The sequence below is a fragment of the Homarus americanus genome, unplaced genomic scaffold (genome assembly GCF_018991925.1).
Source record: "Homarus americanus isolate GMGI-L3 unplaced genomic scaffold, GMGI_Hamer_2.0 scaffold52512, whole genome shotgun sequence".
Lineage (NCBI taxonomy): Eukaryota > Metazoa > Arthropoda > Malacostraca > Decapoda > Nephropidae > Homarus > Homarus americanus.
The window spans coordinates 17,527,546-17,539,677 of NW_024735442.1; positions in this window are offsets into that span (position 1 = coordinate 17,527,546).

Below are 12,132 nucleotides of genomic sequence, written 5' to 3' on the forward strand. Positions count from 1 at the left end.
TATGTACACAATGAGAGTTCAGTTAGACTTCCTAATTCAAATGACAATATGGTCAGAGTCCCAAACTTTCAGTTATTATCAGGGTTAAAGGTACTTTGTGGAGGTCACCTGGGAACAGTCACGGCAGTCCCCAGTAGGAAGGGGTGAGGTCATAGATGACAACAATTGATCATGACTATAATATATTCACTAGTATACTACATAAAGCACAAGAACAAAATATACCACAGAAAATTAGGTCAATAAGAATGAGCCAAGGTGGATGACCAGAAAACTAAACATGACATAGCAATAAAGAAAGGAATATATAAGAAATTAAAGGGAGGAGGAGCAGCTCAGAAACAGGTATAATGAACTATCTAGGAATGTTAAGAAAATGTAAGGAAAGCAAAGAGAGACTATGAAATCAAAATAGCCAGAGAATCCAAGGCGAATCCCAAGGATTTTTCCAGGTATATAGGACAAAGGTCAAGGACAAAGTTGGGCCTTTAAAGTCAGGAGGGAGAAGTGATAAATGGCAGTGAAGAAATAAGCAAAGCATTGAATACTTTTATCAGTACAGAAGAAATTTATGGATGAAATTCCAGAGGAACTGATATTTGGGAAAGGAAGAGAAAGAATATCACTATCAGAAAGAGGATGTTCTTAATAAATAAACTGAAAAAACAAAATCCCCAGGGCCGATGAAATTTTCCCTCGTGTCTTGAAAGAGTGTAGGGAAACAGGGCACGCTTAGACCCGCTGCCTCCACCCCAGACCAGCTACACCTGAGCTGAGCGCCCCAGACGGGTGAGGCCGCCCATTGATGCACTACCACCCGCTGTACGAGACCTCACCCTCAAGACTGCAACTACAACGCCGACAGCGCATCTTTCGAGTACCAAGACCTATTTGCAGACACTTGACGCCTTTCACACAGTGTGAACCACTAAATGCTGTTTAAGCGTGGTCGGGTCAATCCGCCCCAGGCGATGACGCCGCCAAGCATATGATGTGTTAAATGCCCTTATTGCCACCCCTGGTAACCCCTCCTCTGTCTATTTAACCTCCTTGATACTGGTCAGCTGCCTCACCTGGCGGAAGATCGCCACCACTCATCCCAGTCCCTAAACCAGGCAGACAAGATGAATATCGTCCAATATCCTCATCTCCTGCTTCAAAGATGATGGAGCGATGATACTCCACCGCCTCCACTGGAAAATTGAAGCCCACCTGCACCCTGGACTCCTATGGTTTTTGCCTCGAAAGAGTACTGCCTACTGCATCGCTCACTACATGGGCAAACACCTCCGCCAAAACCTCCCTCTTCGTTGACTTCAAGGGTGCTTTTTGATAAAGCCAACAGTGAAGGATCCTTGAGGGCCTCACTCACATGGATGTGGAAGCAAACTCCTCACATGGATTGCTGATCACTCTCCGCATCGACAGGCTCCGTGTCCGTTTCTTTCAGGGCCACTACTCTAAGATCATCAGGACCTTGATCTGGCATCGCCCCAGGAGGTAAACAGTCTCACACCTTCAATGTTCTCATGAACTCCATCTGCCGTCTCAACGTCATCTTTGCTGAGCGCCTCGACGGTCATACCATAGTTACGCTTGATGATATCCCTCCAAATTACTAAGCAGTGCAACATGAACAACCTATACTCTTCCATCAGTTCGCCCGGACCCTCTCAAATACCAAGCTAGTCATCTCAACACACTAAACCGTCTATCCCACGCTTCCGGCGTCAGACACCACCGATTCTGCAAGGACAAGACATCGATCAGCACGACTTACAGGTACCTTGGTCTACCTGTGCGAGCCACGACTCGCTGTCGCCGCCCACGCCATCTCCCCAGTGCCGCCAACGAACGAGGCCCTCCAGTCCCACACCACGGCCTCAAAGGAGCCTCTGTCAGGTCTACCTCCTGGCGTGTACATTGCCATCGTCAGAGCTGTCACAGATTATGCCTCCCGTCCTTGTAGTTGCCTCCAGCGCGAGAAACAAAGCAGCAGAGAAAAATCCAAAACAGAGCGATGAGACTCCATCCTCGGCCGTCTTATGACCACCATGAATAGAAGTCATGCAGCCGAATTCAATCCTGCTTCCCCGCCTGCGACGAATTTACCGTTTTCAATGCCATCCTGGTGTTAAATTTTCGCAGGAGCGGAACCGACTCTGTCGCGCTTCACTGAACTCACATCTTAACACCCTCCTGCGCCGGCCTGTCCCCATTACTTTCCTCTCAACTCTGGCCCGTCCACACTGCCAGCTGACATCCTGCGTTATCACCCCCACACCCCCTCGACCTCTCTCCTCCCGAGTACACCTATCCGCCTCTACCGCCGACCTCCCCGTGTGTTGATGTTGCCGTCCACACCTTCCTGGTCGTAAATCCACCCAACTGAGGTATATGTTCAAACTTAACTGCCTTGAGCAGATTAATGATGTCACTCTCTGAAGACCTCCCACCCTCCCTATCCTCGTTCACTGTGATGGGTCTGCGCCATTTCACGCTGGGCAGCGCCAGTTAGCTGTGTGGATTCCTGACGCCCAGGCCTGCAGGAAAATCAGGTCCACGACTGGGCTCTCCTCCACTGATGCTGAAAGCATAGCCCCTCGCGGGCATTCATGAGGGGAAGCACCTATGCCCGCACCGAACGCCGGAACCTCCTTATAATCATGACAGCACTTCGCGCTTTCTAGCGAGGCCCAAATTACCCTCCCGCCCCTCCCCCTGCCGCCCACACCCCAGCTGCTGCTGCTGGCCAGGAACAAACTGATGACATCCGCGGTCAAGTTTCTTTTGATCCCGTCATATAGGAATAACTGCCTGTGACACTGCTGATCGGCCTTAAAGAAGCTACACAAGAAGAAGATACTGAAGCCACTCGCCCTCTCCCTGAATCATCTCAAATCTCGCATACACGCACACAAACGAGAGGCATCTAAACGAAAATTGACACACCTGAAATAACGGGGTAGCATCACACTATGCCACTATGACGCTGTAACCGTGACGACAACCGCCATTACAAAGAATATCAATCCCTGACTATCTCAACAGCTTTTATATGAGGATCAAGCCTAGGCAAAGAGGCACCGGTGGGATGGCGGTCAGGCAACCCTGAGCCCACCGCACTGTTTGTGGCCAACCTGACTCTCACACCTCTCACTTGCCCTATGACCTCCTCCTATAGGTCCCTGAAGAAACATTAACACCTCTTCCCCAGACCAGATATCCCTCCTCCTCGTCACAGGCCTGGCACTTAGGGACCTGCCACTCTTTGCCATAAACAGATAAATGTACCGAACTTTCCCCGGCCACACTCATCATTCTCTCTAATTTTATATAACTTGACAGAACCTATGACCCTTCAGGCTTTTACGCCCTAATGTAAAAGTGAAATATAAAGCAAGTATGAACTTTTATACTTCCTGTTGCTTAAACGCTTCTGCGCTTCATACCTTGCACAGGATGGGCAGTTTAATAAACTAAAGGCCTCGGGCAAATCTGAAATCGTAGGGAACAGATTAGGGACCTCGTAAATTTATTTACAAAATCATTAGACACTGAGTTGTGGCAGACTTGTGAAACAGGCAAATGTAGTACCCATATTCAAAAGGGAGACAGAGCATCAGCGTCAAATTACGCCGATCAGTTTGACGTCAGTAGGGGAAATTTTTGAATCAATTATAAGATAGCATCCGATCGATCTAGAGAAAAGCAAATTAATCTACGACTCAACATGTTTACAAAGGAAAATCTTGTCTAACAAATCTGCTAACGATTTTAGGAAAGTTCGAGGTAGTAGATAATGACGAAATTACGATGTTATTTACTTAGACTTTAGCAAAGCATTTGACAGAGTACCGCATCAGAGGCTTTGAGAAAATTAAGTCTATGGTACCGAGGGGAAAGTTTAATTGATAAAATCATGGCTCACTGATAGAACGCAGAGGGTCAGCGAGATGGTGTTAAATGAGCAGTGTAACCAGTAAGGTTCCCCAGGTCAGTACAAGGCCCACTCTTGTTCATAATCTACATAAACGATTTAGATACTGGGATCAGCAGACATAAGCAAGTTTGCGGATGACACCAAAATAGGGCGGCAAATTAATTCAGGGCAGGATGCAAATGCATTACAGGAGGATCTAAATAAACTGCAGGGTGGTCTGAAAATGGCAAATGAAATTCAACACCAGCAAGTGCAGCATTTAATATTGGAAGAACAATACTGTCAATGTATACAGCCTAACAACATCAACCTAGAGAAGTCGACTTGTGAAAGAGACCTGGGGTAAGGAGGGACCTACGGCCCAGAAAAAACAGTGCGTTTATGTTCGAAATAAGGTAAACAGAGTATTGGGTTTTTATCTAGAAGTGTAGTAACAAGAGTGCAGAGGTCTTATTGCAACTATATCTTACGTTAGTTAGGCCGCACCTCGATTATGCGGTTCAGTTCTGGTGCCCCATTATAGAATGGATATCAATTCACTGGAGTCGGTGCAGCGAAGAATGACAAAATGATTCCGACTTAGAAACTTCCATATCAGGATAGGTTAAAGAAACTTAACTTGCATTCCCAAGAAAGACGAAGAGGCGGGGAGATATGATAGAAGTATTTAAGTGTGAAAAGAATCAATAAAGGGATATAGATGTTCTTATAATATCCAAGCAGGATAGGACTCGGAGCAACGGATTCAAGTTGGATAAGTTTAGTTTAGGAGGATAGGAAGAAACTGGTTCTACAAATAGGGTGGTGGACGAGTGGAACAAGCTTAGCAACTTTGTAGTAAGTGCGGGAACTCTGGAAAGTTTCCAAAAGAAGGCTGGATAGATTCATGGATGATAGAGAGTGGTAGTAACTCTCGACAGAGCTCCATGCACAGGCCAACCGCCTATTGCAGACTCTTATTTTCTTATGTTTTATAAAGTACTTGGGTTCATACAAAGGAGTGTTAGTTACAAGACGCAAGGTCATCCTAAAACTGTATCTTGCCAGAGACCACACCTGGATTACGAATTCAATTCTGGTCACCGTATTACAGAATGGATATAGAATCTTTGGAAAGAATTCAGAGGAGAATGACAAGACTAATCCAGGGCATTAGGAACCTTGAGTACAGAGACAGGTTAAAGCATCTTAATTTACACCCTCAAGAGACGTAGCGTGAGAGGCGATATGATAGAGGATTAATGGAAGTCAGGCTGAACAAAGGTGACATTACAGTACTCAAACTATCCAACCAGGAGCGAACTCGTAACAATGGTTTTAAATTAGACAAATTTAGATTTAGGCGAAATAGGTAAACATTGAGTAGTAGACGAGTGGAACAAGTTACCAAATATCATCATTAACTCGAATACGCTGGATAGCTTCAAACACAGGGTTGATGGATATATGAGCAATAGGGTGTAAACGGGACTGTCCAGTATGGCCAATAGGCCTGCTGCAGTTTCTCCATTCTTATGTTAGGTCAGGTCAGGTTAGTTTTTAATAGTTTAATTGGTATTTAATAGCATTTTAACCCCATATTTTCTCATCTTCAAGGCTATGGCTATATTATTAGTACTATGGCCATTATAGCTACTAGTACAAGTGGCTATGGCTATAGTTACTAGTACAAGTGGCTATGGCTATAAGCATTAGTACATGTGGCTATGGCTATAGCTACTAGTATAAGTTGCTATGACATATAGTTATTAGTACAAGTGGCTATGTATTATAGCTATTAGTACAAGTGGCTATGGCTATAGTCATAGTTAATAGCAAGGCGGCTATAGCATTAGTACAAGTGGCTATGGCTATAGCTATTAGTACAAGTGCCATGTAATATAGTTGCTAGTAATAAGTGGTTATGGCTATAGTTAATAGCATAAGTGGCTATGGCTATAGTTACTAGTACAAGTGGCTATGGCCATAGTTACTAGCACAAGTAATATGCATATACATTAGTACAAGTGGCTATGCACATAGCTACTAGTACAAGTGGCTATGGCCATATTAATAGCATGTTAGTGGCTATGGCTATAATAAGTGGCTACACATAGCTACGTTGGCGTCATGCACATAGTTACTAGCATTGCGGCTGCGGCCATAGTTATTTAGCACAAGTGGCTATGGCTATACATTAGTAATAGGCGTTGCGGCTATACATGTTATTGAAGTGGCTGTACATAGCTATTTCAGTACAAATGGCTATGGCCAGAAGCATTAGTACAGTGGCTGCATATAGTTACTAGTACAGGCTATGCATATAAGCATTGAGCAATAAGTGTAGCATGCCAAGCTACTAGTACAAGTGGCTATGGCTATAGCTACAGCTGGCGGCTATGGCTATAGTTACTAGGCATGAGTGGCTATGGCTATAGCATTAAAGCTGGCGGCTGGCGCTATGCAAGTGGCACATCGCTATAGCACATGGCTACATATTGTAATAAGTGGCTATATTATAGCTACTAGCATGGCTATGGCTATACCATTAGTATAAGTGGCTATGGCCATAAAGCATAGTACAGTGGCTATGGCTATAGTTTAGTACAAGTGGCCATGGCTATAGTTATTGCATAAGTGGCTATAACAAAGCTACTAGTACAAGTGGCCATGGCTATAGTTACTATAAGTGGTTGCAAGCCATGTAAGTGGGTTATGGCTATAGTCTTATAATAAGTGGCTATGCACATAGCTACTAGTACAAGTGGCTGTGGCTAGTTACTAGTGCTAGGTGGCTATGGCTATAGTTACTAGTATTAGTGGCCATGGCTATCATTAGTATAATATATTATAATATTAGTACATGGCTATGCACAGAAGCATTAGATAAGGCCATGGATATAGCTATTAGTACAAGTGGCTATGTATATAGCTATTAGTACAGTGGGCTATTATGTTACTAGTACAAGTGGTTGTCTATAGTTACTAGTACAAGTGGTCATATTATAGCTATTAGTATAGTATGCACATACATTAGCATATATTATGGCTATAGCTATAGTGTTAAGCGGCTCATAGAAGCATTAGCATAAGTGGCCATGGCTATAGCATTACTAGTACAAGTGGCTATGGCCATAGTTATTAGTACAAGTGGCTTGGCCATAGTTATTAGGTATAAGTGGCCATGGCCATAGCTATTAGCATAATAAGTGTATGTATTATAGTTACTAGTGCTGGCGGCTGCCATAGCTACTAGTGGCTACAGTGAAAGGTTATGGGTATTATAGCTATTAGTACAAGTGGCTATGCATATAGTTATTAGTACAAGTGGCTATACACATATATTAAGTGGCTATGGCTATAGTTATTAGTATAAGTGGTTACAATATAGTTAGTATAAGGGCTATGGCTATAGCATAGCATAAGTGGCTGACAATATATTATTAGTACAAGTGGGTTATGGCTATAGTTAATAGTACAAGTGGCGGCTATAGTTACTAGTATAAGGGCTATGGCCATAGCTACTAGTACAAGTGGCTGCGGCTATAAAGGCTAGTACAAGTGGCTATGGCTATAGCTACTAGTAAAGGTGGCCAAGGCCATAGCTACTAGTACAAGTGGCCATGGCCATAATGCTACTAGTACAAGTATTACGGCCATAACTACTACTAGCTGGTAGCATGCAACTACTAATTACAGCAACCTGGCCATAGCTTACTAGTACAAGTGGCCATATTACATATTACTAGTGAAAGTATTATAGCCATAGCTACTAGTACAAGTGGGCATAACCGCAACTACTAGTACAAGTGGCCATACCATAAATACCCATCTACCACAGAAACAAAATATATTTGTCTAAACATCAAAATATATAGCCTAATTAACACCTATTTAACTTATTAATTACCCATTGGCATAAAATAACAATTTATAAATAATCCAATAATTTAACTCATAACTCTTAAATAATTTAACTGATATTAATTTACTTAATAATTATACCTACTAGAATTAAATTAAACCAGAATTATCGACAAAAATAATAATAATTAATCAATATTTACTTTTGGTTTATATCTTATTAATTTAATTTCTTCACGTGGTTTCAAGGAGACAATCAACTAGGCCTATCAAATACCAACTAGGCCTATCAAATAAGGGGTCTTAAGAACCTTGTCTGGACGATCTTGTTAACTCGTCTCCTGGTATTAATTATCCTCAAAATTATAAGCAATTCAATTAACCTGCTAAATTATCCTCAAAATTATAAGCAATTCAATTAAACCTGCAATTATCCTCAAAATTATAAGCAATTCAATTAAACCTGCTAAATTATCCTCAAAATTATAAGCAATTCAATTAAACCTGCTAAATTATCCTCAAAATTATAAGCAATTCAATTAAACCTATAAATTATCCTCAAAATTATAAGCAATTCAATTAAACCTGCTAAATTATCCTCAAAATTATAACAATTCAATTAAACCTGCTAAATTATCTACGTTAATATAAGATAGAATTTAAAAAAATTAATAAATCAACTTTTATTCTTAGTTAGTTTGTATGTGATGGCCCGTGTTGGTATGTGATGGCCGTGTTGGTATGTGATGGCCCGTGTTGGTATGTGATGGCGGGGTTGATGTGATGGCCCGGTGTTGTTGATGGCCGTGTTGGTATGTGATGGCCCGTGTTGGTATAATGGCCGTGTTGGTATGTGATGGCCCGTGTTGGTATGTGATGGCCGTGTTGGTATGTGATGGCGGGGTTGGTATGTGATGGCCCGGGTTGGTATGTGATGGCCCGTGTTGGTATGTGATGGCCGTGTTGATGGCCCGTGTTGGTATGTGATGGCCCGTGTTGGTATGTGATGGCCCGTGTTGGTATGTGATGGCCCGTGTTGGTATGTGATGGCCCGTGTTGGTATGTGATGGCCCGTGTTGGTATGTGATGGCCCGTGTTGGTATGTGATGGCGAGGTTGGTATGAGTTATTATAGATATTTAATAACGGCAGAGTATACTTACAGGTTATATGTAGGGAATAATGGGTGGAATAAGGCCGTCTGTTATCCTCCTACGGTTGTCTGACCTCCTCCTGCGGCTGTTGGAGTGGAACTGACGGAGTGGCCGACAGGCGCAGAGTGGGTAGGGATGAAGGTCTATGTTGAAAATATTAACGAACACACAATATTTTTTTTATAACTAAATTTTAGGTTAATTTAATAATATAAAAGACAATTATAATTACATTTTATAATTATTACAACTTGTGTGGCCAGTTGTTATTATGGGCACACAAACGGACGGACATCTCACACTCACGATAAAAACTCACTATGTTCTTTCTATATATATATTGTTGTACAGCGCAGTGTTTAGGAGTGACTAGGTGAGAGAAACTACTCAGAGGTCCGTAGTGATTTTCCCTAGTAGCCACCCACCACTCCCCAGTGTATGCCTCGTGGTCTAGGTCACCAGCGCCGCCATACACCACGGAGCGGGGGTCAACTCACTAAGCCAAGCCAACCCCCTCAGTTATTTAAGACCTGACCTCGGTGACCTGTCTGTGAGAGTCAGGTGTGAGAGGAGGGTGGAGGCCGGGTGAGAGAGGGGTGAGAGCAGGGGTGAGAGCGGGTGTGAGAGTCGGGTGTGAGAGGTGGAGAGAGGGTGTGAGAGTCGGGTGAGAGAGGTGTGAGAGTCGGGTGAGAGAGGTGGAGAGTCGGGTGTGAGAGTCGGGTGTGAGAGGGTGTGAGAGTCGGGTGGAGAGGGGGTGTGAGAGAGGGTGTGAGTCCGGGTGAGAGAGGGTGTGAGAGTCGAGAGAGGGGTGTGAGAGGGTGTGAGAGAGGGTGGAGAGGGGCAGAGAGAGGGTGTGAGAGAGGGTGAGCGGGTGAGAGAGAGGGTGTGAGAGTCGGAGTGAGAGGGTGAGTCGGGTGTGAGAGAGGGTGTGAGAGTCGGGTGTGAGGAGGTGTGAAGTAATTTGATGCAAATAATATTTTCATAATGCCGACTATAATGGACGGAGTATAAATAAAATGCATTGTGTAAAAATAAAAATATTATTTTTTTAAAGTTTAATGTGCACACTTACCTATTATTCAATAGTAATTGCATCCCAGTCCTCTTCGTAGTGTGAACAACTGTAGAGCTGGAAGCATGTGAAGTGCTTGGTTCAGGTTCTCTTGTAACTGTATGCCTCCACAGTCCCTATCTTTCTTAAAATATCACTAGGAAGTTCATAACTTGCACAACAGGTGTTCTGTCTTTTTAACCCATACTTTATTGTAAGAATTGTCTTTAATGTCCATAGTTTCATTTTGTTGCGCAATTTTGATTTCACAAAGTTCATATTACTAAATGTGCGCTCTACATCTGCGTTTGAATGCGGAAGAGATAAGGCAGCGAGTGCAATTTCAGCCAGATCATGGTAAGGGTTTTCACCGGTCGCATCTCTGTAATTTGCCACTTCTGACCACAATTTTAGGGTGTTAGATGTTTCTGTCCAGATTGTGTGATGCAGTTTTTTCCACTGGAAATCAATCTTGGTAAGGGTGCTGGAATCTTCTGTAAATAAGTGTGCCAAACCAAATAGATCTGATTTAATAGGCTTCAAGCATTCATCGGCACTCAGAAAAGAAATAGACTGCAGCACACGAATGTTGTCAGGTAAGCGTTGACCAAGTTGTTTTATGAGTTCAACCCGTTCAAATGCATTGTCCCTGTAACCCCGTTGCTATATATTATGGCTCGAAATTAGGAAAACTGAGTTTTCATGGACAGTCCAAAAGTATCCAGAAAGTCGCTAGATTTCTGTGGATATCTTTAGATTTGCGACAAGTCGCAAATCGCTCTAAAATGTCGCTAGAAAAAAACAAAAAGCTCTAGATCTAGCTACAAAGTCGCTAAGTTGGCAACTCTGGTTGTGGCTATCAAGGTGCCCATACCGCCAAATTTAATCATTTTTAATTCTCTATCGTATAAATCATTGTTGATGTTAGAATAATGACGTATGATATCAATTATATTCTAATTTATCTTATTACTCTAAAATAAAACCTTGGTGAGCTTTATTGCATGTAATATACTTATCCATATTAAATTCATCATATATACAACATCAAGATAATTAAGTCAGTAGAGCACATGAAGATTAGGCACTTCAATTATACCTAAAGATTGACCATCCTAACATAACCTCCAGGTAGGGGGGTCTGAGAGAGAGAGGCAGAAGTGGGGTCACCATCCACACACACAGGACCAGCTATCACTATCACAAGTCGTGACCTTCCCCACACACGGTCAAAACACCCTTGACCTTATCTTAACTGACTTAGCGGACCAGTACCAACCTCCTCAACCACTGCCTCCAATCGGGTGTAGCACACACTTATCAGTGCTCTGGTCCCCTGCTGCCACTCCCACTCAAGTACAGAGACCCTACATCAAGACCTACAGGCCGATTACTGACTCTGCAGTACGCCTCTTTGGACAGTGGATAGTTCACTATCCCTGGACTGAAGTACTCAGCGTGGATGACGTGGAAACCAAATGGATAAATTATACCAACACCACCACCGAAGCTCACCACCACTTCTTCCCCGAGAAGTCCGTCAGATCTCACCCAGCTGACTTGCCCTGGAACACACCTCGGATCAAAAGACTCATGCAACAGAGAGACAGAGCCTTTCATCTCAATGACCACATCCGCTACAGGTCACTTCGCAACAGAGTCATCCGCGAAATACGCACTGCAAAGAAGTCCCACTACCCAACCAAATTACAACACCTGAAGCAGACCAACATCAGTCAATGGTATGGTAAGCTTAAAGAACTCTGTGGACTAAACAATATGACACATCCCCTCCCCTTCCTCAGCCATCTCACTAATGTTGACGCAGCTGAGCAAACAAATAACCATTTCGCTACTATATGCCAGACGCTCCCACGGCTTGACACAACCACTCTCCCTGCTTACCTACCAGCCCCCTTCCCACTGACTTAGTAGAGGAATTTGACGTAGCAAAACGCCTGGACAAACTAAAATTAAAACGCTCTACCACCCCCATTGACTTACCAATGAAACTATTCAAGGAGTTCTCCCCGGAGCTTGCTAAACCCCTCTGCTCCATCATCAATGCTTCTCTCAGTCAAGCCAGATGCCCAGCTGACTGGAAGACCTCTTATGTATCACCAGTGCCCAAGTCAACCAGCC